The 26,079-nt window shown below is 45.9% G+C and overlaps 1 protein-coding gene across 2 annotated transcripts in view; it reads right to left on the reverse strand.

The window, feature by feature from the left end:
* LOC126525137 (uncharacterized) overlaps positions 1 to 26,079 on the reverse strand; it is a 90,049-nt gene that overhangs the window by 30,216 nt on the left and 33,754 nt on the right. The window contains exon 3 of one of the 2 annotated variants that reach the window (XR_011893469.1): positions 3,128 to 3,400. The exons of the other annotated variant lie outside the window; for it this stretch is intronic. The gene's annotated coding sequence lies outside the window, so the exon portion shown is untranslated. Of the gene's footprint in view, positions 1 to 3,127; positions 3,401 to 26,079 lie in introns of those variants that run through there. 2 annotated transcript variants of the gene reach the window in all.

The following is a 26,079-nucleotide window of genomic DNA, read 5'->3' on the forward strand; positions in this document are numbered from 1 at the left end:
GCCCAGGAGACTCCCGCGGAACGGGCCAGACGGCTTGCCACAATGCAATCATTCTAAGCACGATGAACAAAAAGGGAATAGCACCCATACACTTGCGCGTAACCCGCGTTCGGTGGGAAACGTGACTGTATTTTCTTGTTAATTTCTGTAAGTCCGAGTATAAGCGCTGCTGCCCTTCTCTGCATTTATTATGATTTCAAATTAATCCTGCTTTGCCCCATTTCCGTGGCTGTGCGATTTATGGGGACAGGGTAGGTCCTATTCTTGCCATGCATTTTAGGCTATGTTCGTGACCCTTTTTCTCATGATCTGCTGAGGTTAGAACATTAACCTTGGTGGCATTGCAATCAGCAACGTCAGGTAGTGTTACTGAACCAGGATTATTGTTTTGTAAATATTAGTTTGTTTTTGTTTTCTTTTTTTACTGGACCCACCAAATTTTAGAGCCAAAATCTGCAGTAAATAGCCCGTAAACAAAAATTCCCTGCAAGAATATTTATAATCCTGGTTCAGTAGACTGTCTGTAATGTTTGCTCAATATCTGGAAAATATAATCTCCCTAGCGCTTGTAGTTTCTGAAAAAAAGGGTCAAATGCAGCAAAATTTTGTGTTTTGAGATAATTGGCTTTGAAGTGGAAGAAAGAGCTTTATTGCAATATTGGACTCTAGAAACAAATTCTGGCTCATTTTTTGTATAGCCACCAGCCTGGTAGTCCACTCCATCGTCAACACTTCTTTTCTGTGCTAGCTGCCTTGTTTTCCGGGCCTCCTTAGTGACCAGTCGTGTAGCCCTCTCAGCAAAGTACAGTCGTCGCCGATCAGCTTCGCGCAACCACTGGACTGTGAACTGTCCTGGAGAAACTCCGAATGACCTCAAAATGTCGGCTCGAACAATGCTGCGGTCATTAAAAGTTAGCACAGCATCCATTGTCTCTATGTTCAGCGTCTTGAGGCCAAGAAAGACATTCTTCGGAGCCCGCTCCCATAAAACGTTGTTGAACGCCTCATTCACGTTCTGAGTTTTTCCATGGAGACATTTCTGGAGAAGCTCAGGCTTTGGGAGCTGCTGAAACACCGGCGTTCCGCTTCAAGCGTTCCACCGAGTGCGAAAGCTTCGATGCAGACGCGCACGTGGTGGCCGCGGCGCCCACTCTTGGATTGCGTTGCGGAGAATTGGCGTCATTGAAAATCGACTGATGCCGGTTTCTGTGGAAGAGACGCTTTTTAAAGCACTTTTTTGGCTTCGTCATTGCATTACCGCTAAATAACCAGCACCAAAGTATAAACAAATTCGATTGTCCGCGAAAACACGCTGAAGCACGAGCAAAACGCCGCGCGTTGCAAGTAATCCAGCTGCGTCTTAGGATTCGTTTTGCTAAGTGAAATATGCTAGCTAGGTTTTCACTGTTGCCAGCTGAGTGGCAGCCATTCCGCTAAACGTGACAAAAATAGGCGGTGAAAATTTCTCAGTTTAGGAGAGGCACAGATCCCGAGCATGTGTCAAAGGCGGCGTGGCTGGATGCTGCCTAGGTTTCGAAAAACCTTGATTTTGAGGTAAATATTTCGCGTGCGCGCAAATGAAACACTGGGCCATGTTAAGGAAAGAATAGAGATTTTAAATTACACAAAAACAAAAAATTGATTTTTTTCGGAAACTTTGCCTACCCTGTTCCCTTAGATAAAGGATCGAAACACTTACACATACAAAAGCAAACTTCTTCCTTACATGCCACGTAGTGGTTTGATTCTGGTTTGCTGTTGTATTTGGTCTGGTTTTCTTTGCTTTCTTTTGTATGTGTATTTATTCAGGGTAGATCCGAATAAATATTCAATTGTGAGACAGCGCCCGTGTCGCGCTTTTCTTTCTTCGTCGCTTGTGTGGCGCAGTATTTTTTTATAACCATGCATTCAAAATTCTAGCTAGGCCAATTAGTAGTCTTAATATTAACTTTTATTATGTTTCTTTGGACCGACGTGAAAGTGACTACTGTTTTCGAGGCGTGCCGCAAACGTCATGTGCCGATCCGTGTCCTTTGTTTTTTTGCTGGCTATGAAACTATGTATTTCACCTGACAAGAAGGATGTTACAGCCTCAATTTCCGGCCGCGGCTGCTGCATTTTGACTGCTTGATAAAAAAACGCGCTCTTGTAACTTAGATTAGGTGCACGGTAGAGAAATCAAGATGCTCAAAAGTAATATGTAGCCCTCTGTAGCCGTATCTCTTATAGCCACGGTGTTACTTGGCAATGTTAAACAACCGGAAGGTATTGTTATTATTGATTATACGTTATGCACATCTTTTTCCAGCTTACTGGCGCTAACAAATTTTCATGGTTTGTCGTATTGTGCAGTGCTTTGCTTCTCAAGTGTTGTGCCAAATCCTTTCTTGAGCGTTACTAGGCCCGAATCCGGTTATACTATTACAGCGCTAACTAATTCATAAGATTTATATCATAGTGGTTCGAGTATCTCTGCGTAAAAGCTTTTCAGAATTATATTGACTATCTTCTGTCTAAAGAAACACTCGTTGCTCAATTTTGCGGCAATGAAAATGGCCCTGATTGTGTCCAGTATATTCTTACGTCGCTAATTCTTTCCCCTGTGTTTCTTGCAAAAAAAGAAAAAACAGTTTTGCCACAATATCAGCGCTTGCTAGTGCAAAGATTAAAGGAAGCTCTCGAATTCACAGTGAACTAGCTCACATGTCTTACACACCTCCAGTGCTTGATTGAGTTGCTTACCTAACTGTAGTGTGTCCTTGACAAGAGCTCTTTAATTACAAGAGGAGAGGATTTCCTCATGACTTGCTTAGCATGCAAGTCTACAATTAATATGCATGATCAGAAAATGTGACACAATACCTCAACGTTTCAATGGGTCATAGCTGGAGAGTCTTAAATATGTACTAAAGCCATCCTGCACAAGAATGCAGTGCCTGCATACTCTGGAACGGCCACCGTCAAGGCATATGTTCACTTTACCTTAAAGCATCCCGAAACAGGAAGATTAAAAAAACAATGCTATCTTTGGGACTTTCGGAAGGACGGTTAAAGTCCGTGTATTTATGGCGTAAATTTAGGGGCGAAGACACGCGTATGTCTAAGTAAAGCAAACGAAACAATAAGGCGAGGTTGTGTCGGGTATTTATTACGTGTTTACCAATGCCAGAGTACGTTACTCCGACACAGTGCGAAAACCGTTTACTCCCCAGGTAAGTCTCATGTTCGCGGCTGCACTTCCGTCCTCAATCCGTAAAGGAGAGAAGCCCATTCTTGTAAGAAACCTATTTGCCCTCCTTAAAGCGTCGTTTAGCCAACGTTCGATCTGTGTTTGCCGCCTTCTTGGAAGAATCCCAGGCAGAGTTCCTCCAAGATCAAGGCCTCTTTCATTCTGATAGACCTGCATCAAGGAGCAGAAGAGGGGGACACTGTGTTTTATTACTCAATGAATGCGATCTATCACACCTATTACATGATCTTATTCAGGCTAGTGATCAGGCCTGCGATGAACCGGAGTCCCTTCGACAACCTCAAGAATGTTTTTTGACATAGACTATAGACAAAATTATTCGGAGTGTACCATTACCTTTCTTACATATTGGTCTGGTGCTTTGTGGCACAGCACAAATCTAGCAGAAGATATCTAAGATGCAGTGTTCTATCAAATACTTCAGTGCAGTGCGAATCTGTATTTTTATAATACTTCAAGTATATCTTATTTTGCTTGCAACCACTGCCTAGAAAAAAAATTCCCTTATCAATTTGTGTTCCTACACCAGGATTAATGCTGGTAGAAATGAGCTTAAGTACAGAAAACAGTTCGTACTGACCAATGCAATGCGCAAGACATGTATCCGAAACGCAAACCGAGCTAAGTATGAAATAATCGCTAACATGACAATACCAATGTCTTATTCTGTGCAGAACCGCTTTCTATGAAAAGTATTCTCAACTTGCATAAGGAAACCAGTAACGAAGCTGGTGGAAATATGCATAACTACTGGAGAGGGCGCATATTGCTCGAACAAATGCACAAGGGGATAATCCGCTAAGCGTATTTCATTTCAATTGAAATTTATTGAATCGTCAATGGACGAGATGCGTTCTTCAAAAACCTATTGTATACATTATTGCGAGAAACATCGTGGATACAATAATTCCAAGCTGATTCAAATCATTGAAATCTCTTTCGGTGGTTGGACCAATACAAGGCATTTCATGATAAAGAACGACAAAAGTTGACGTATATTGTGTTGTTTATAAATGTCTGATTTTCTGAGCTTTCATGTTCAAAACCGCGGGATGTGATCCACATGACCCTTCATTGATGCTGTTGCAGCAGCGGATATTTAAGAATCGAGATTTGCTGCGCTTTAGCCGGGTATTTTTTTGTAGGAACGTTTTAAACATTTATTGCGAATCTTTCTTTCCCTCATTCCTGGCACATTGGGGCAGTCAAGTAGATACACTCTTACTCAAGTCCGGCATAACGTTCTCCGTATAAGCGATATGTTCTCGCTTCATCCCAGACAACCGCATATAAGCGTACATTCAAGCGAAAGCATGCCTGACAAAACGCGGCCAACCAGCTGCTGACGGCTGTATGCTGCCAATGAGCAAATGAAACGTGTTCATGCTACCTGGACATTTAGCGCCCAAAAAGCGCGCTGACGCGTTGAGAGAGTGGTACGAAACAAAAGCTGCAAGGAGCAGTGAGGGAGATGCTGTGAGGGTGAAAGCAAAGCGATAGGCGCAATGAGGGAACGAATCGAAGTCGTCCCCTCTGTGCGTAGCTTTGATGGCGGAGGAGGGGGAAAAACTGATCTGGCCGGGAAACACTATTGCCAGATTTGGCTATATATAGGCAAAATGGGATACAGGAAAAAGTTTTTCGCGTCGACTTGTGCGACTTAGTTATGTGCCTATATTTGGGCTACTGAGAATATACGACATGTTTGTGATATAAGTGGCGCCCTAATCCACCGCTCCGGAGGTGGCTCTCATCGAGAAGAAACCAATTTCGAAGGCTATATTTTAGCTTGCTGAACAGGCACAGCAGCTGTGCGTGTGTATGCGAAATACACCCCCTCCCCTCAGCCGATGGCTTTGATCTTTGATGCACTTTGATGCAGTTACACCGCACCCGGCGACACCCTGCTAACATTTGCGCCAGCAACATCGTCTCATCTTCATCTCATCGCTTTCTGTCATCAGGCACCCAACCACCGAGCAACGGGATGAGCCAAGGCAGTAGAGGGTTTTTGACAATATTCACACTGTTCTAACATGGCCATGCTCAGAAAGGAGGAGCAATAGGGTCGGGCGATCATTGTGCCGGTACGAAAGAATAGAACCACAGGCGGTTGACACGCTCCAGTGTGTTCATGGCCATGGCTTCTTGGTGTAGTATCGCGCCGGGCGTAGCTTTCGACCTACTCCATGTTTCTCACAGTAAGCTTTACCGACATTTTCCCTTATGGGCGAGATGAATCTTAGCACGACAGCGTTAAGGGCCCCGTGTCGCAGTATATCCGGCATCGGCGCACGGTGTCGCACCGTGGTCCGTATGAGAAAGATGATACCGAACCACGCAGGCCCGCCGCCTGTGGCATAGGAGCTACGGAACTAATTGAATTTCTAAAACTACAATGCGTCAGAAAATTCATAAAGTACGACTTACACATAAGTGATAGACATGATAGCATCGATCTGTTATTTGAATATACGAGATGACATACTGTTACGTGTAGCCGATGCCCAGTTACAATTTATTTACAAGGGAGCTAACGGAGGCCGAAATGGCGACGCTATATCAAACGAGCACACACGTCGTCTTCTTCCTCCTCAGTGCAGCCACACTGGCGGGTGTTCCGTATCATTTCTCCCGGCAGTGGAAGCACCGTTCCCTTGCTTAATCTACACATCCGCGGTGAAAGGTGCGTGGTATGGCTTTAGTCTCGCCACGTGAACGATGTCACTTGCGGCTGACGATGACGCTGAAAGGTTGGGGGGGATTATTTCATACGTGACATCGGTCACTTGTCGCACCACACGGTATGGACCAATGTAGCGCGACAGCAGCTTTTTGAAAAGGCCTACACGTCGAATGGGTGGCCAGAGAACGCGGAGAAAAGTGCACGTCGCGATGGTGGCAGTCATAGAGTCGTCTTTGATGCTCTTGTGAGGTCTCGAGACGGGTGCGGGCTAGCTGGCGCACGTGGTCGGCGTGTGCGATCGCGTCGCGGGCGTATTCAGTGCATGGCTGAACGTGCGGGCGAGGGCAGCAAAATGTCCAAGGGCAAGGCGGTTTCTCGGCCATATAGAAGATGGAATTGATGAATAGCCAGTGGTCTCCCAACTCGATGAATTATACGCGAACGTCACATATGGTAAGTGAAGATCTCAGTCGTGGTGGTCGGTCGCAACGTACCTCGAAAGCATGTCGGTGATGGCGCGGTTGAGGCGCTCCGTGAGGCATTTGGTCTGCGGGTAGTAGGACGTGCTGAACTTGTGCTTTGTGGAGCAGGAGCGGAGGATGTCCTCAACGACTGCCGAGAGAAAGCTGCGGCCATGGTCAGTGAGTAATTGGCGCGGAGCACCGTGCAATAAAATGGTATCATAGAGAAGAAAGTCAACAACTTCAGTAGCAGAACGTGTGAGAAGGGATCTGGTAATTGCGTACCGCGTAGCATAATCAGTAGCGACGGCGACCCATTTATTTCCGGAGCCCGAGAGAGGAAATGGTCCAAGAAGGTCTAGACCAACACGGAAAAATGGTTGAGGGGAATGTCGATCGGCTGGAGGCATCCAGCTGGAATTGTGGAGGGCGTCTTCCGACGCTGACAGGGTTCAGAAACGGCAACATAGCGCCGCACGGAGCCGGCGAGACCCGGCCAAAAGAATCGACGGCGTACACGGTCGTATGTGCGCGAGACGCCCAAGTGTCCAGCCAAGGGAGCATGGTGAAGTTGGTGGAGGACAGTCGAACGTTAGGTGTGATGGAATGACGAGTAGGAGGTCAGGGCCATGTGGATCGAAATTGCGGCGGTATAATGTCCTCTCCTTGAGGAGAAACATCGGGAGAGAGGCGTCGCCAGTCGTTGATTCCAGACGGTCGATGAGGGCTCGTAATGAAGGATCGCGGCGTTGCTTGCTGCCAACTCGAAGCAACTGGGACACAGAGAAAACGCAAGCGATGACATCCGCATCAGCCGGTTCGTCGACAGGGTAGCGGGACAAACAATCGGCATCGTGGTGCAAGCGTCCCGTCTTATATACCGCGGAGAAGGTATATTCTTGAAGACGTAACGCCCAGGGAGCGAGTCGTCCCGTGGGGTCCTTGAGCGAGGATAGCCAGCAGAGAGCGTGGTGATCAGTGATGACACAGAATGGGCGTCCGTACAAATATGGACGAAACTTCGCAACAGCCCACACAAGAGCGAGGCACTCGCGCTCTGTGATTGAATGATCGCGTTCGGCCGACTGCCATATACTATAACGCGATCATGTCCACACTGGCGTTGTACTAACACTGCTCCTATGCCGTGACCACTGGCATCAGTTCGAACTTCCGTTGAGGCAGACGGGTCAAAGTGGGCCACAATTGGAGGCATGGTGAGGAGAGTAGTGAGCTGCGAAAAAGATGCGGCATGGTCAGGACCCCAACAAAATGGGGCGTCTTTCTTCAAGAGGTAAGTAAGGGGACGTGCTATGGTCGAAAAATCCTTCACAAAGCGCCGAAAATAAGAGCACAGCCCTACAAAGCTACGAACGTCCTTGGTAGACTTCGGAACAAGAAGTTTGGTAACGGCGCGAACTTTCTCCGGATCAGGTGGCACGTCTTTGGAATCCACGAGGTGTCCAAGGACGGTGATTAGGCGGCGAGCGAAGTCATGTTTTGACGAGTTCAACTGGAGCACGGCGCGGCGAAACACGTCAAGAATAGCTGTAAGACGGTCTAGAGATGTGTGGAATGTGGGCGAATAAAGGATGACTTCGTCCAGATAGCACGAACAGATGGACCACTTGAACCCCTGAAGCAAAGACTCCATTCGTTCCAAGGTAGCGGGCGCGTTACAGAGACGGAAAGGCTTCACATTCAACTGATAAAGACCGTCAGTTCTAACAAATGCAGTCTTCTCTCGGTCCATGTCGTCGATGAATATCATCCAGTAGCCGGACCGTAAGTCGATAGAAGAAAAGTAGGTGGCACCGTACAGGCAGTCTAGAGCGTCATCAAAACGTTGCAAAGGGTACACGTCCTTTTTTGTGATTTTCTTCAGGTGGCGATAATCTACACAAAAGTGCCATGTTCCATTCTTCTTTTTCACAAGTACGACAGGAGAAGCCTAGGGAGTACAGCAAGGCTCGATAATGTCCTTTTCAAGCACCTTTTTTACTTCCTGTTGGATAACAGCTCGTTCCGACGCAGAAACACGACACGGACGTCAGTGAATAGGGTTCGCATCGCCAGTATTTATGCCATGGGTCACGACGGACGTTTGACCTAAGGGTAGATTGTCAAAGTCAAACATTTCGCGATAGCTTTCAAGAACGCGGCAAAGGGCTTCAGATTGAGCAGTTGTAAGGTCAGAGGAAACCATCTTATCAATATCGACGTCAGTACCGTGCAATGACGTGACAGTATGGGCTGAGCTGTAATCATATTCCACTATGAATGGCTCGACCTCATCAACCTTCAAAGCAGAACTTGCGCGGTTAGCGCGAAATTGACAAGGGGAAGGCAGGTGAGGTTGCCAGTAATCGTCCGCACAGTGTGTGGCACGGCAACACCGTGTGTAATTATAACAGCCGGAGTTGGTGCGACCAAGTAATTGCCGTCAGGTACAGCTGGTGATGACAAATCGATGTGTGTCACAGAGTGAGGCGGTAGGCGAATAAAATCCATGCAGCTCAAATGGGTTGGAAGCGGGTCCACAGGGTCGGCAAGAAGAGACAAGTCAAGGCGAAGTGAGCCGGCCGAACAGTCAATGAGGGCACAATGATTGGCAAGGAAATCCAGACCGAGAATAAGTTCTTGAGGGCGATGCTCGATTACGGTGAACAGAACGACGGTGTGTCTATCAGCATTGGTGAGTCGGGCAGAGCACAAGCCAAAAATAGCGACAGTCCCTCCTTACTCGACTTGTACAACTCGGTTCGGGGCAGGCGTCAGGACTTTCTTGAGCCGAGGGCGAAGAGCAGCATTCATAATGGACACATGCGCCACGGTGTCAATCAACGCGCACACAGCAACATTGTCGACGAGAACGTCCAAAAGATTCTTTTTCGTGAATAAGGCGAAGCGAGGATTTCGTGCCAATGTCGTCATTGCACCGTCACCTCCAGATGCTGCAGTGTCTAATTTACCGGTCAGGGGGGCGGCGAATAGGTCGGAGAAGGAGCACGGTGTGACGGGGACGAACGAGATTGACGGCGGGAGGCAGAAGGCCAGCGGGAGTAGGGGCTCGTGTCAAAGGTGTCGCAGGGTCAGATGATGGGGTTGGCATAGAAGGCGCGAAGCAAAAGGACGCGCTAGAGGGACGTGGGTGGTAATCAGGAGAATAGCGCGTCGGAGAAGTCCAGCGGTTCCGGCAGTGGCGAGTGACATGTCCAATGTGTCGGCAGTTAAAAAAGATCGGTTTGTCGTCCACGGTTCGCCATTCGTAGGGGTTTCGCTGTCCATAAGAGAAGTAAGAAGAGCGGGGTGAGTACGTGCGTGGAGAAAGAGGTTCCGAGCATATATAGGGAACAAATAGATTACAGGCCGACGTTGGACAACTCTTGACGGACGACGGCCTGGATCAAAGAGATTGTCACCGAAAAATGATCAGGTGACGGGAATCAAGGGGCAGCCGGTTGTGCTGCTTCGGTCTCACGACGAATGACGTGGGTCAAGTTGTCGCATCGCGACGGCTGGTGGAGGAGGTCGTCACAGGATGACGTAGCAGCTGTGTTGGGAAGTCGCGTGATGTGCTGGGATACCTGGCGGCTTTTAGCATGTTCGAGACGGCGGCACTCCTTGAGGATCGTATCGATGCTGGCGACGTTCGTATAAACCAGTAAACTGAAGGCATCGTGAACAATGCCTTTGAGGACGTGGTCAACCTTATCGTCCTCAAACATGTTCGGATCAGCCTTGGCACAAAGGGCCAAGACGTCGAGAATTCACGACACGTAGGACTCGATCGACGTCTGTACACGTGTGGCAAGGGCTTTCTTCGTATTGGCTTGGTGACCGAACAGATTGCCAATAAGTTCGTGGAGCTTCTCCTCAAAGAGATCCCAGCTCGACATCTTCTCTTCGCGAGTCTAGAACCATGCTAGTGGAGCTCCGTCGAGGTCGAAAAGAACTTTGGCTAGCATACTAGCCTGTTACTGGTACTGTTACTGGTTCTGACACGTTCGTATAAGCGAAGCCAGTCGATCAGGACTGCTGACTCCAGCGAGAACACCAGCATCCCGAGGGGGGAAACGGCGACGTAAGTCGGGGATGCAGGTGGAGACGCTTGCGTAGATGAAGTGCCTCCAGCGGGAGCCGAAGTTGCACTGTCGCCGTTGCGACCGCTGCGAAGCTCCATGACGGGTACTGGGATCGATACCGCGCGGCTCCGCCAAATTTATGTTACGTGTAGCTGACACCCAATGCTATTTACAATTTATTTACAGGGGAGCTAACGGAGGCCAAAATGGCGACGCTATATCCAACGGGCACACACGTCGTCTTCCTCCTCCTCAGTGCACCACACTGTGGCGGCTGTTCCGTATCAATATTGTAACGGATACGAAAGGCAGGTACAAATGAAAGAAGAGTAGGCAAGAACGAAGAGTTAGGGAGGCAGGTCTGCGCTACGATAACGCTACAATCATCGTCCATCTCCTGTAAATAAAACCATTTCATCACCACTCTTCGTAACAGTTGTGGTGGAAGGTGCGGGATAATGGACACCCGAAGATGGGGGCTGAACTACAATTTCTTCGACAGAGCCGCCGCCTTGCTGGACTCCCACCGACTCCAGCGGAGTTGAATATGTCCCACGATGCAGACGAACAACGGCCCATTCCAACTGCTGCGCCAACCGGTTCCGTTCAAGAACTGAGAGATGCGTGTCCCTTCGCCGGAAGATCGCACGAAGACGTCGAGGAATGACTCGTCCATTATCACTGGGTGAGTGCCGTTAACAAGTGAAACAGCTCTTCACAGCTTTTGAACGTCGTGTTTTTCCTAACGGATACTGCGTTGGTGTGGCTCGACAATCACAGGCTTACACAAAGCACAACGATAGCGGCGAACGGAGTCAGCGATTGCCGAACATCTGATCCACAGGTCAAGTGCGTCGGCTCTTATACGTGAGCCATCGAATGTTCTGGAGTAATTGATGTTGCCCGCATGTCTTGGGGAAAGTTCTATGCCATTCGCGTCACGCATACATGCAGTCATAATACAAAACGTTCGGTGACAACATACATCGAATAAAACCATCGAAAACATTCCATAAACTCCCGATACATGCAGGCGCGTCCTGCGCTGAGTGACAACATCTGTTAGACTATGAAACGTGGTCACTCGAAAAACAAGTACATGTGTCAATGTCGAGCGTCTGTCACGGCCCCACGAACTATCGAAGTCGAATGTGAAAATGTATATACAAATAACACTGAAAATAAAAATGGCTATATATAGCAACAAATATTTTTTGCTCATTTTTGTGTTTGGATACATTTGAGCTACAATTTGTCTAGTCTTGGGCTACGCCGCCTTGTCCGACCAGGAAAAATTGCCGGGAAGGAGCAAAGACATGGCGCGAGCCGGTGGACGAGGTGATCGCTGTCGGCGGCAGTTTTCGTCATATATTTGTACCGGCGATGTTATACGACAATGTTCGTGTTGTGAAGTCATCTGGCCGCGTCGATGAACGCTGTCGGTGATCTCAGGAATGATAATTCCACAGACGTTACCGGAAATTGCAAGAAGCCAGTCCAACTTGGACAACTCGGACAGCTCAGCAGGTTCAGCGGCGGCGGGCCGCCATGAGGGCTAGATCGTCGGGCCTGAGGAGTGCGTGCTGTACAGCTGCTGTGAACCACACTCTTAAGCAAATAGACACCCTTTTGCTATTTTGCTACACAACGATAATCGTCATCTGTCTTGTCTGCATTTCCTTTCTTTAACGCGGCGAGCCCGTTACTTCCCAGTAACGAACCGCATGCGCGATATCAGCATGACATAGCATTACCGACAGGAAAGTAGCGGGCGCGGTGTTTTCAATAAAGGAAACGCAACCAAGGTAGATGACGATTACTATTGTGTGGCAGATATACACCCCAAATGATGCACTCTTAGACAAAGGTACACCCTTTGGAGTCTATATTTGTCACACTACAATAATCATCATGTGCCTTAATTGCTCGCGTTTCCTTTATTGAAAACGCCACGCCCGCTACATTCCTGTCGGGAATGCTATGTCATGCTGATAACGTGCATGCCGTTCGTAACTAGGATGTACCGGCATTGCAGCGTTAAAAAAAGGAAATGCGGACATGAGAGATGACGTTTATTGTTGTGTGGCAAGACACAACCCAAAGGGTGTGATTTTGTTTGAGAGGGCGTACCTTTGTCAAACAGTAGAGTCTGGAATCGGCAGGTTGAATTGTCCTTCCCTTGAGGGTAAACTTACGAAATGCTTAATTTCTGATATTGCATTATTATGAACCAGCGGATAACGAATTTCTGTGATTTAAACATCTGACCGTGTAGTACTAATGTGGACGCACGCTTCGAAGTTTTTGCGTGAGAACTAGTTTAACTTCAGGCGCAGTTTCATTTCCGTTCCCTCCAATTGCATTATTGCTGGCGATCTTTTTTTTCTTTCGTAGCCAGGTGTCCTTTCCTTGAAATTTCATGCGCGCATTTTCTTAAGAGCTTGTACTTTGACGCGCTGCTAGTACTATCGCATCTTGCGTTCTAACCATGAAATCTCTTTTTTTTATCCCATTCGTGAACTTGGCGAAATCAATTTATTGCATTTCGGAGATTAAGTTTGTCGAACGAAGGTTTTATATCGAACAATTTCATGGCGTGTTACGCCCTTTCCTCTTCGTAATGAGTGGATTTGCGTGGGTTTCTTGCTTTCGTGTTGAATGCGTCGAGTTGACTGGAATTCAAAGCTAAATTTAGCTATAAGCTTTCTTGACGCGAAAATAATCCTTTATTGCCGACAGCACCAAAATGTCGGTTTGCGCTTGAAGCATAATATAAGCAGAAACTTGCAAGTGACGCCTGCACCGGATGACTGGAATGGCAAGTTAGCATATTCAAGAGAGATATATGCGCATGGTCGTCGCCTAACAGAACATCGAGTAGCCGTGCTTCCATTCGGGTGTTTGATCCTATCGTGGCCCACACATTTCTTTTTATTGAAGAGGTCCTAAACGAGGCAAAGCCTGAGCGTATAAAAATGTAGAGGCCGCGGCAGGATCAAATGCCTGACTTTGAGCACGATTACCTGATGTTCTGTTAGGCGACGATCGAGCGCATACTTCTCTCGTGAAAATTCCAACTAGGCCTTTGAGTCGCCCGGCGCATGCGTCACGTGGCAGTCTCTCGCATTCTTCCAGCGTGGCAGGTCGCGCTCTGAAACCCTTTGTTAGAACTCACTACTATGGGCATCGGCTAGCATTCCCCAGTGCTTTCCTCGTACGATATAAGGCTAGACAGGAGCTGCGCGACATTGTAGCGCTTTCATCTGCAGCTTAGCTCAAACAGGTTTTCATGTTTCAATAAATATTTGTCTATCTGCATTTTCTAACATGCTACTGTTGTACTCGACATGTATTCTTTATACATCTTCCATACAGGCGGTCCCCATGCAGCCTTGAGCTCTGGGACCTCCTCCTGCAAATTGATCGATGTATTTGTTTTATTCGTCAAATAAACACTGATTGACTGAGTGATGGATTATTCATTGACCGCCGTAGTTCATATAGCATTGAAATTTCAACATAGACTGTATGACATACTATTGACGTACATACTATTGTAAAACACGTACTCGCTGCATGCCAGCGTCGGACACATAGCTGCTCGACTTATAGATGAACATGCTGGCCTATCTGGTAACGGATTACTAAAAGGCAAAGTCAGCTACTTGTGAAATGCTTCGCATAACCTCTGTTCCCAGAGTGCGTAGGGTCTGCATAATTTCTTTCGTTCTACGCATTTTCATTTTCAAGGCTCACATAGATATAACCACACGCAGCATGGGGTGATTAGGTGTATTAATGTCTCAGCGATGGTAGCAATGCGTTTCAAGGAGCAGTAGTGCCGTTAGCACACCGCCTTCTTTAGTAACTCACTTATGCGCACTATCATCATCATCATCATCATCATCAGCCTGATTACGCCCACTGCAGGGCAAAGGCCTCTCCCATACTTCTCCAACTACCCCGGTCATGTACTAATTGTGGCCATGTTGACCCTCCAAACTTCTTTATCTCATCTGCCCACCTAACTTTCTGTCGCCCCCTGCTACGCTTCCCTTCCCTCGGAATCCAGTCCGTAACCCTTAATGACCATCGGTTATCTTCCCTCCTCATTACATGTCCTGCCCATGCCCATTTCTTTTTCTTGATTTCAACTAAGATGTCATTAACGCGCGTTTGTTCCCTCACCCAATCTGCTCTTTTCTTATCCCTTAACGTTACACCTATCATTCTTCTTTCCATAGCTCGTTGCGTCGTCCTCAATTTAAGTAGAACCCTTTTCGTAAGCCTCCAGGTTTCTGCCCCGTACGTGAGTACTGGTAAGACACAGCTGTTATACACTTTTCTCTTGAGGGATAATGGCAACCTGCTGTTCATGATCTGCGAATGCCTGCCAAACGCACCCCAGCCCATTCTTATTCTTCTGATTATTTCACTCTCATGATCTGGATCAGCAGTCACTACCTGTCCTAAGTAGATGTATTCTCTTACCACTTCCAGTGCCTCGCTACCTATCGTAAACTGCTGTTCCCTTCCGAGACTGTTAAACATTACTTTAGTTTTCTGCAGATTCATTTTTAGTCCCACCCTTCTGCTCTGCCTCTCCAGATCAGTGAGCATGCATTGCAGTTGGTCCCCTGAGTTACTAAGCAAGGCAATATCATCAGCGAAGCGCAAGTTACTAAGGTATTCTCCATTAACTCTTATCCCCAATTCTTGCCAATCCAGGTCTCTGAACACCTCCTGTAAACACGCTGTGAATAGCATCGGAGAGATGCCTGCCTGACGCCTTTCATTATTGGGATTTTGTTGCTTTCTTTATGGAGGACTACGGTGGTTGTGGAGTCGCTATAGATATCTTTCAGTTTTTTTACATACGGCTCGTCTACACCCTGATTACGCAATGCCTCCATGATTGCTGAGGTTTCGACTGAATCAAACGCTTTCTCGTAATCAATGAAAGCTATATATAATGGTTGGTTATATTCCGCACATTTCTCTATCACCTGATTGATAGTGTGAATATGATCTATTGTTGAGTAGCCTTTACGGAATCCTGCCTGGTCCTTTGGTTGACGGAACTCTAAGGTGTTCCGGATTCTATTTGTAATTACCTTAGTAAATACTTTGTAGGCAACGGACAGTAAGCTGATCGGTCTATAATTTTTCAAGTCTTTGGCGTCGCCTTTCTTATGAATTAGGATTATGTTAGCGTTCTTCCAAGATTCCGGTACGCTCGAGGTCTTGAGGCATTGTGTATACAGGGTGGCCAGTTTTTCTAGAACAATCTGCCCACCATCCTTCAGCAAATCTGCTGTTACCTGATCCTCCCCAGCTGCCTTCCCCCTTTGTATAGCTCCCAAGGCTTTCTTTACTTCTTCCGGCGTTACTTCTGGGATATCAAATTCCTCTAGATTATTATCTCTTCCATTATCATCGTGGGTGCCACTCGTACTGTATAAATCTCTATAGAACTCCTCAGCCACTTGAACTATCTCATCCATATTAGTAATGATATTGCCGGCTTTGTCTCTTAGCGCATACATCTGATTCTTGCCAATTCCTAGTTTCTTCTTCACTGCTTTTAGGCTTCCTCCGTTCCTGAGAGCTTGTTCAATTCTATCCATGTTATACTTCCTTATGTCAGCTGTCTTACGCTTGTTGATTAACTTCGAAAGTTCTGCCAGTTCTATTCTAGCTGTAGGGTTAGAGGCTTTCATACATTGGCGTTTCTTGATCAGATCTTTCGTCTCCTGCGATAGCTTACTGGTATCCTGTCTAACGGAGTTACCACCGACTTCTATTGCACACTCCTTAATGATGCCCACAAGATTGTCGTTCATTGCTTCAACACTAAGGTCCTCTTCGTGACTTAAAGCCGAATACCTGTTCTGTAGCTTGATCTGGAATTCCTCTATTTTCCCTCTTAGCGCTAACTCATTGATCGGCTTCTTATGTACCAGTTTCCTCCGTTCCCTCCTCAGGTCTAGGCTAATTCGAGTTCTTACCATCCTGTGGTCACTGCAGCGCACCTTACCGAGCACGTCCACATCTTGTACGATGCCAGGGTTAGCGCACTATACCTTTCCTAAAATGGAGCAGTAAACGTGTTTAAAAGTACGCATGTTTCAGTGACCTGAATTATGCTAGGAGTTGCTTTTCAATCAAGCAGCGCCCTCCCCCAACTCCCTCAAAAAGAAATTAAAAAGTGCACCGAAAGATTGTTAAAAAAATTAAATTATGGGATTTTACGTGCCAAAACCACTTTCTGATTATGAGGCACGCCGTAGTGGAGGGCTCCGGAAATTTCGACCACCTGCGGCTCTTGAACGGGCACCTAAATCTAAGTACGCGGGTGCTTTCGCATTTCGCCCCCATCGAAATGTGGCCGCCGTGGCCGGGATTCGATCCCGCGACCTCGTGCTCAGCAGCCTAACACCATAGCCACTGAGCAACCAGGGCGGGTGAACGATAATGTGGTCTAGCAATTTCTGCAGAAGCGAAAATTACGGGGAACTGAAATGAAAAGGGAAGTCTCTCTGGGCGTGGACCCATTCTTCTTTTTTTCTAATCAGTATCATTTATGCATGTTTCTGTATTGCTAGAGCATTTACAGCGTTTTGGATCATTAGATTATTCACAAGTAATTACTCTTATGTTTGTTAGTGTGCTGCGAAGTTTTCTTGCAAAGTTAGTATTGAGGATGGGGCCTTCGTTTGCATTAAAGTTCACGTTCGAGAAATGGTTATGCCACGTGCGACAGAGATGGAAGCCGTAAGATGTGACTACGCGCAGTAGCTTTCACCACAAATTGACGTTTGACAATAATTGTGCTTGATTCCTAGATATTAGCATAGAGTTAACACCTAACAGAGCAGTGCAAAAAACAACACAAGACAAGGGCGAACAGAGGTACGTATACAGGGCGGGTGCAGTACATACATTTCTATGTCCTTGTATTTTTCGCGCTGCCCTGTTCTGCGTTCAAGAATGCACCAACTAGCGTCACTTAACTATGTGTTAAGTGTAAATGCTTGATGCGTATCAAATACCAGGCTTATTGAATTCATTTAAATTTCGACTTGCGAGCTTTAATTGAAGAAGATGCTTGACAGATTGCAGCAAGAAGATATCCAGCTGGACAAACAATTTGATTAGGCTAGAGCATTTGTCATTCGAAAGAAAACAAAGAAAACCGGGTCCTACATTGGAACTGGGATTACAGGTACACCGTGAATCTGTCGACGAGAACGCCGTCGTTCCAACTACCGACACCTGAAAAGGTCTTGAGCACGATTCCCTGTTTAAATATATTCAGGGCCTTGGACTTGACCCAAGCCAACCAGCTGTTGAAGGTAAGCGAACAAACTGCTGAATTGCAAACTATCAGCAACACCAACGGGTCTCTACAAAGTCAACAGATTGCCGTTTGACACAGCTGCAGCATAAGCGGTCTTCTAAAAGTTGATCAAGCAAGTCAACACTAACGGAATTTGTCGTGTTTGCGTCTACCTTGACGATGTTTTTTGTAAGTGGCGCCTCAATTATAGACCACACCAGGCGCATAGACATTCTTAAGAATCTAGAAATCAGCCACCGGCGTATCAGCAAGGTGTTTCCTTTTTCTATGCGATGCTAAAAGTGAAGTTCCTCGGACACACATTTGATGGCTATGGTGTCGACTCTACTGAAAATGAGGTGTCAGCAATTTCCGAGGTACTAGCCCGGACCAACAATCAGGAACTTCAGTCATTTCGATGGCTGTTAGCGTTTTCTGATCGGTTCTTAAAATGTCGGGATACAGTGGTTAACGGCTTATACCAACTCTCTAAAAAACTTCATTGACTTGGAACCCATGTCATCGAATGTAGTTTGACGTTGAAAAGAATCACACTGAATGTGTACTATTTTAGGGTACTACAACGACAGGAAACCGTGACTGCTATTATACGATGCATTCCCATGCGATGTACATGCACTTCTCTCAGGAACTTACGACCAAGAACGGGAAGCCCCTATCACTTTCGCGTCACGTACAACATCGGAAGTAGACAGCAATCACTCGCAGCTAGGTACTTGGGCTTGTCACGTCTAGGCAGCCAAGTACTTCACCAGTACACTCTAAAAACAAAGAGAGTTCCGGGTACTCTCTTTGAGGGAGTATCTACTTGTCCCATATTTCACTCTCTTTTCGAGAGTAGATCGACCTTCTTTGAGAGAGAGTAGTATAACTTCTCCTGACAGACTTTTATTACTCCATCGCAAGGCAGTGCTAGTACTCTTCTGCAGAGTTCCAATACTCTCCCCAGAAGGGTAGTAGTACTCCCCCATACTGAGTGCTTCTACTCTTGCAAACCGAGTACTTCTACTCCTCCAAGCCGAGTGTTTCTACTCCCCCAAACAGAGTGCTTGTACTCCTTCAGAACAGAGTACTAGTACTCTTCCCAGTAGTGTGAAAGGACGATGTAGAGCCATGGACATGTTAGAAGGGGCTCGCTATACTTACGTGTGGGGAATTGATTCCTTCATAGGTACCTCCTGCACTTGTGCTTGGTGAATTGGATGTAGTCTGTAGTCGCCGAGTTACTAAAATGAAACATTTTCTCTCTTAAAATGTCAAAATCTTTAATGGTCGTTTACAAGACAAACTAAATAATAATTTGAGAAACATACTGACAAACACATAATATGAGATTACAATGATGCGCATGAACATTACAACATATCTTGTTATAAAACATAAGTATATTCTCTAAAGTTTCATCAGTATTACAGTGTAGAAATATCCTTTGTTACAATTGGCTCTACCTTCTCAACAATAAAGTATACAATGGAAAGTTAAACATAGAACAAACGTTTGCACACTCACAAAGTGTTGACACTATGATCAAAGAAAAATATGCGCCACATTATTGGCCAGCAAACGCATTTCTGGCGCCAAAACGCATGCACATATACTGCAGAGATTACCAGATCAGCTGCTAAAAATGGGGCTGGTAACGCAGATAAATTGTGCAAGAAACTTTTTTTATGTGCCACATTCTAAGACAGCAGCTCATTTGATAATGTCCTGTGCGGCGTATGGATGTTCCTTACTGAAAGTACAGTGCATTTAGAAATGTGGTGTATGTTTTCACGTAAGGCCGCAGGTCTAGCTAGCCGTGCTTATATGTCACGATAAAGTTATTCATGTATTGGCTGCACCCTATTGTTTCTAAGAGTGTCTTGTAGTGGTTCTGCAGCAATATTCCGCCCGGTCTCAAAGCGGCACAGAGGCGTATCATATTTCATATTCGGTTGGCCTCCTCCCGAATGTAGTTGCCGGGTACTGTTAGGATTGTTCCGTTACACTTTCTGACAAACAAATAAAATAAAATTTACAATATTATCTAGTGTGTAGCAAATGAGTATACATTGCAAGGAGCATTGGCATTAAAATCTTGCGCATCGAATTTCTTGTCATATATGGTAGCTTTTCATTCCCATTACGATACGAATGCTATAGTTTTGAGGAGCAAGCAGCTCGCCTAAGTACATGATGAACTATTGTGACTAGCTGAAAATGCAATCTTAATGCATAGCATGGCTTCAGATGTGCACAAAAATCAGATGTGATTAATATGTTGCATCAAAGGTGACATAAGCATAAGTGCAGGCAGGGAACTGCATGAAAAAGACACACAAAGAAGCAAATCATAAATTGGGAAAGGCACCATTCTGTTTCACATATCCCTTCCATGCACGTGAATTTTGCATGCGGCAATGCTCAATGAACCAACTAGCTGAAACCAAAGCTATTTTTCTATTGAAGTGAATAAGATGCGCTAAAGAAAAATTATCGCGCTTCATGGAATCTTATTTCCATCTCAAAACGCGTACATATTTGTCTAAGAAGATTGATACATTACCTCACTGTGCACTCTAGTCCAGAAATTTACCATGTGCAAAAATGCAAATTTTATTTTGCTTTATAAAAATTATGCCTGCAGAAGCCATCAAACTAATGTGCTTTTGCTTGATGAGCCCTATATGTTCACATCCACCAATTGATGAACAAGTGGTCCCGTTAGACGCTCTCAGTTCTTTGCATTGAAGACATCTCTACCTCCACTAGCACACTTGGTTGGCAAGTAGATGGATTCATCCTAATCAAAATATCAAATACCTGCCAGAAGCTATCATGTGAAAATTTGACAGAAAGAGAAAGAATTTTACATTTTAAAAATAATTTCCAATTGCGAGTGAATCCGTGGCTTCTAACTCCGACTGACTCCGTGGCTTCTAAGGTGCGCACCATGGTGTACGCAGTTAAAGGCCTTATATTGTTCCTTGCTTCACTTCGGGAGGCACAAGCGGCTTTAATGAACTAGTTTCATGCTCACGCATGTAAACGATTATGACTTCTTAAAGATGGGATATTCTGACCCCAATGCTTCCCTTTTCTGGAACCTAAGAGGAAGCGATACTTAAGGTGCAAAAAAATTGGTAATAGGGAAGACATGAAAATCGGTCTTCATCATGTCTGCATTAGAATACAGAATGAGAGTAGTTTATATTTGCACCCTTGCATTCACACGCTGTTAAATTATGTAAGCACCTAACCATGCATAAGCTGTTGCTTTTTATAGTGAACACAGGCACCGTGCACGTTACAAGTATATAATATGTCCCTGAGCAAATATGCAATTTCATTGTACGACTATTTTTTATCACATGGACACATCTGTTGAGAGGCAATACAATAAGTGTCAGTTCTCACAATATTAATAAGCTTTTTTTAAACAAATTTCTAACTTTTCAGTGACACTTCCTCCTATGTGTTTGCCTCCAGAGAGCATACTTGATCTTGACTTTACCATCATACCCATTACATAAACATACCACGTTAAGATGACTGCCTAAGCACGTGAGAATTTTTATCTTCATTTGACATAATTTACTTTGAAAGATTGTTGACATATAGTAAAATGGAACACGAAAATACCCACATTTTAGTTTTCTCGTCCAAATTGATGACAATGAATTTTGAATCTTTGGCATGTGCTCCCCTGCACTACGTGGAGTCGCGCTGGGCTGGCTCTTTGGCATCCTTGTGACCATGCAGCTGCCTTCCTGCGTTATATAAAGCGGGTACCTGAAAAATATCGAGTGCAAAAGTCAACACGAGGGCATGGCGTAAAACAACATCAAGACAGTCAAGAAATAAGGTCCCGGCACTAAAAGAAGATGTTAGCTCTTAGTCTTCCTACTGAAATGCATGCGAAACATCTAAATGACACCAACAGTCAAGTGCTAAGCTAACTTCAATTTTTATATTTAAAGAAAAAAAGAATAACCAACAGATCATCCTCGTTCAGCAGCAATGTTACAATACTCCTACAATAAAATAGAATATTGTCATTGTCAGATGTCGTGTGTCATTGGTCTGGTGTGTCGCAAGAACCACTTGTGACACGTCCTAAGCACGTGCCCAGTGTGGCCCCCGCATGATCTCTGGTTGTACCACTGCTCAAGCCATCATTTAACGATCATATCTGCAAACATGATGCTCAGTAGGGATGAAAATATGGTCCTCCAGTTCTATGGATATGACCGAATGTGCCTTTAAGAATGGGCAACCAGGATTGTTATGGAAAGCTTACCCCCATTTCAATACTAACCAGAAACAGTTCACTGCAGCCTGCATCTAAGCTTGCTAAAATGTATGAAATTATATTCATTTATGAGGTGCGCAATGGAGATCATTTTCGACAGACTCGACTACTGCTGCAGTTTGAAATCTAGCATTGTACATTCTTCAAAGCCTGTAAAAGTTGCAGTTAGAGCACAGTGATTAATTTATTAGACCAACTCTTTGTTTTGTGTACGACAGACGAATGGTAACGAAATTAGAGCAACATTTTATTTTGATACTTTATTTCTCCACCAAAAATATTGAAGGGTTTAGCACATTTTGATCTGCCATGCAGTAGCAAAGTGCACACATTACGCTTGTAACCCCCAGAGGAAGGGTGATTTACCTGTTCATATGACATAACTCTGAAGCGCCAACTCATATTAGCAAATGCAGAGGCATGTCCAAAACAGTAAGCGTATGCAAAACACCCCTGCAATTGTAATTCCACACATCAGCCGTTATATTCGATGGCGTTGCCTAACTCGCTGCTTGACAATTCACCGAGTTCGTACACATAAGCACCCTTTCAGATTGGCACCGTGCTCGAAAACCGCAATACGAGACAAAATCAGACATATGAACACACCACTTTAATTCATGCGCAAAAACAGTTCAGTCTTAGGGCTAAACCCCATTATAGCGATTTTGAGCGCGACAGCGACGAGCGACAAAACGGGTCGTCACTTGAACAGATCGCTCGGTTCTGGAAATCTAGAGCTCGCCGCTCGTCGCCCGGAAATGCTATGAGTGACTATACAATAGCGCGAAGCCTGAGCTGGATGTAAGTACATCACTCAGATACTACCGATTGTCGCACGGAACGAGCAAACGATTGAATTTTTATACGTGCAAGGATAAGAACCTACTGCAAGACCTGCAGAAATATTGTATGCTGCTTTTTCACAGTAAACTACATCCACTTAGGTTACTAAAGCACGTGTAACGCTAGTTTTGACGCATATTTCCAACCCTTATAGCAGCAACACCGGGAAGACGTCACCAAAAACCGTCGCTCGCACGGAGTACGACTTGTAGGCGATGAGTGAGCGCGACAGCCTTCTCCACCGCATCGCTTGTCGCTGTCGTACTCAAGATCGCTTATATGGGGTTTACACTTTATTCAGCATAAAACATGAATTCATTATGCGTGTTGAGCAAGTTCAAGATAACGCGCCCAACTGAGCTATTGCAGCATGCAGCTGAATGCCTGCGGCAAAGTTTCTAACTAGCACTGGCGCTGCACATAACTTCAGTGGTCGCAGATTACCCATGGGCGAAAGACACCCTCAAGCGCGCGGCTTATATATAACGAAAGCATGCAGCCAGCTAAATGACGCCTTCTGGTATGTGACTGCTTACTTCAACAGCGTTCCGTACGCAGTAGCCTGCCAAACTAAATAAATTCACAGAAAACACACGCTAAGCACGCTCCGCATAGGCTCGGAATCATGGGCTTTTTAAGTGTCCTCTCGCCTCACGTCTTATTGAACATACCATGATTCTGGCAGCGTTTGCGATTTTAAAAGCTCTTACGGATAGCGGGAACTGATACAATCACACGCAGTTATAGCGATGACTGGTTTTTTCGATTGACATCGAGAGACACAGCGCGCTTGCCTAGTCCGTTGTGAATCGCGTCGGCTAAGCGCCGCGACGACTTCCTGGCGAAAGCATGTCATCTATACGCAGAATGTGCACCTAAGTTAAAATTCACTTACCGTGGAGGATTTGTTGTTATATCCAGCAAATGACGAACGACTGCCGTGTTTTCGCGGCCACGCGAGATGGCTGACACATGATCTCATCGGATGGCCATCGTTGCTGCTCGCTGGACGGATCACCTTTCTCCGGTGCTGCGCTGTTCCGCGATGTTAAGCGCGCGCTCGGTGGAGCAACTCCGGGTGAAAACGTAGAGCGCTCGCTTCGCTTTCCTTTGAACTGTGGCTGCCTGTTCTCTTAGAAGCAAAACGCTGTGTTCTTTGCTCAGCGTGCGTGTGTGATATGTTGCCACGTTCGGGGCCAGCCTCCTACAGTTGAAGCAGAAGCTTACGCTACCTTTTGTTCTCTATGGGACTCCCGCTTAGCCCAGGGGGCGCTGCGATAATGGTGTAGGATGGGCAACACAGCTAAAATGAACGTCAAGCGGAAAGTTAGAGAGGCTGAAATAATCTCATGGGTGGCGGCAACGGAAAAGAAACCTGCCATGAGTAACAACTTCAGAGGAGTAAACGAAATCAGGAAACAAATAATTTATGATAACTCAAAGGCAAGCTCGTTACTTTTCGAAGCGAGATCAGAATGCCTTAGAACACGCACCTATAAAGCGAGATATAAGAAGGAAGAAGAAGCATGTGTTGCTGCGGTAAAGCTAGAGAAACGATGGAGCATGTTTTATTAGAACGTGAAGACATCTGCCCAGTGGTCGATTTAGGCACCACTGGCCTCCTTGAAGTCCTCGGTTTCAGCGAGAGCAGGGGAAAAGTAAACATGTCCGCAAAAGAGATTAGTAAAACGTGATTGGAAGATTGGTGGAAGAAAAGTAGGGAAACGACAGAAAACGGAGACGTAATAAAGCAAAGTTCGCAATAGGTAGTAAGAAAATTTGGTTCTTGGAGTTCATATTGTTTTTTTTCTTTACTTCCTTTTTAACCTAAGTAGGACATTAGGCAGTATAATAGCAAGAGCTTGGTGGCGCAACCCACCGCCCCGTTCCGAAGGGGACGCTCATAACATCCATCCATCCATCCATCCATCCATAAAAAGCGCCCTCTGTCCTGAACTGGGTAGTACCAAGCTCGGCCGTCTACTTCGGAAAGCACGTTTACAATATCGACCCGCCACTTTCGGTTGTGTTGTACCACGGCTTGCAGCGAATATCGGGCGCCGAACGTTTTTTCAGGGGTGGCACGCTGCGTAAAGGCAAGAAATTATGCAACGCCGAATACGTGTACGCCGTTCAAAAAATAAGCGGTGAAGCTTTAGCGCGGTGTCAATCGCAAGTGTAGCGAGTCGTGTACGAAGTTGAACTTCAGGTAAGGTTTGGACGCTGCTAGATTCAGGCGCACGTGAAGAAATGCTTGCTATAAATGAATTCACAGCAGCGAGGAGCAGACATCATGTGTACGAAACTGCCCGAGCACATCACGGTACGCTGCCGCGACGACAGCGGTCTTTTGACATGCCGCAAAACGGCGGGCCTTCTGAAATCTTTGTTGACTGCATGCCGCTAGACTAGTAGCTAGGCCTGCGCTGTAGTAGCGGCCATCTGTCCCTTTAGCATCTGATCAATAACTGATTCAATGCATATGAGCTCGCAGTAACATACGTGCGAATCGCGCTACAGCGCGAGCTCGTGCGCTGCTCGCTTGATGTAGCTTTTAATGACAGCGCTCGAACATCGATGTGCTGTAATCAATACTACCTTGCTGGGATGCTTCAACGTGCTGGCTTGAGGTCAAGGATGAGCACATTTAACTCGCTAACCTGTGCTGCTCGTAGTGGGGTAGTGAATTGTCACCGAATCGACCCGACCATTTGTGCTCATTTGCACACACCTGGTCACTTCACCACTTCGCACCGGTCGAATTGTTAATTGTCGCTGTAGCCGGGTCTCGAATCGTGAATCGCCAGCCATGCATGCTTCTATGTCGGTCTGCCATTTCATAGTGATTATCTGAAGTGAGATGTTGGACTTGACCTTTAAATTATATACTGCATCTCTATTTTTTGCTGCTGGCTGTGTTGTGCATTCCCTAGACATGGTCTCTAAATTAGACAAAATTGTGACTGCACATCTTCGTGTTCGGCGATGGTTCCCACTGTTTGCCGTCCGGACTGTACGTGGAAAAGACCGAATTTTACAACGCAGATAATCAAGCAGTCTTCAAGACAGGCGAAGCAGTCAGCATGGCGCGAAGTTT

The sequence above is a fragment of the Dermacentor andersoni genome, chromosome 3 (genome assembly GCF_023375885.2).
Source record: "Dermacentor andersoni chromosome 3, qqDerAnde1_hic_scaffold, whole genome shotgun sequence".
Taxonomy (NCBI): domain Eukaryota; kingdom Metazoa; phylum Arthropoda; class Arachnida; order Ixodida; family Ixodidae; genus Dermacentor; species Dermacentor andersoni.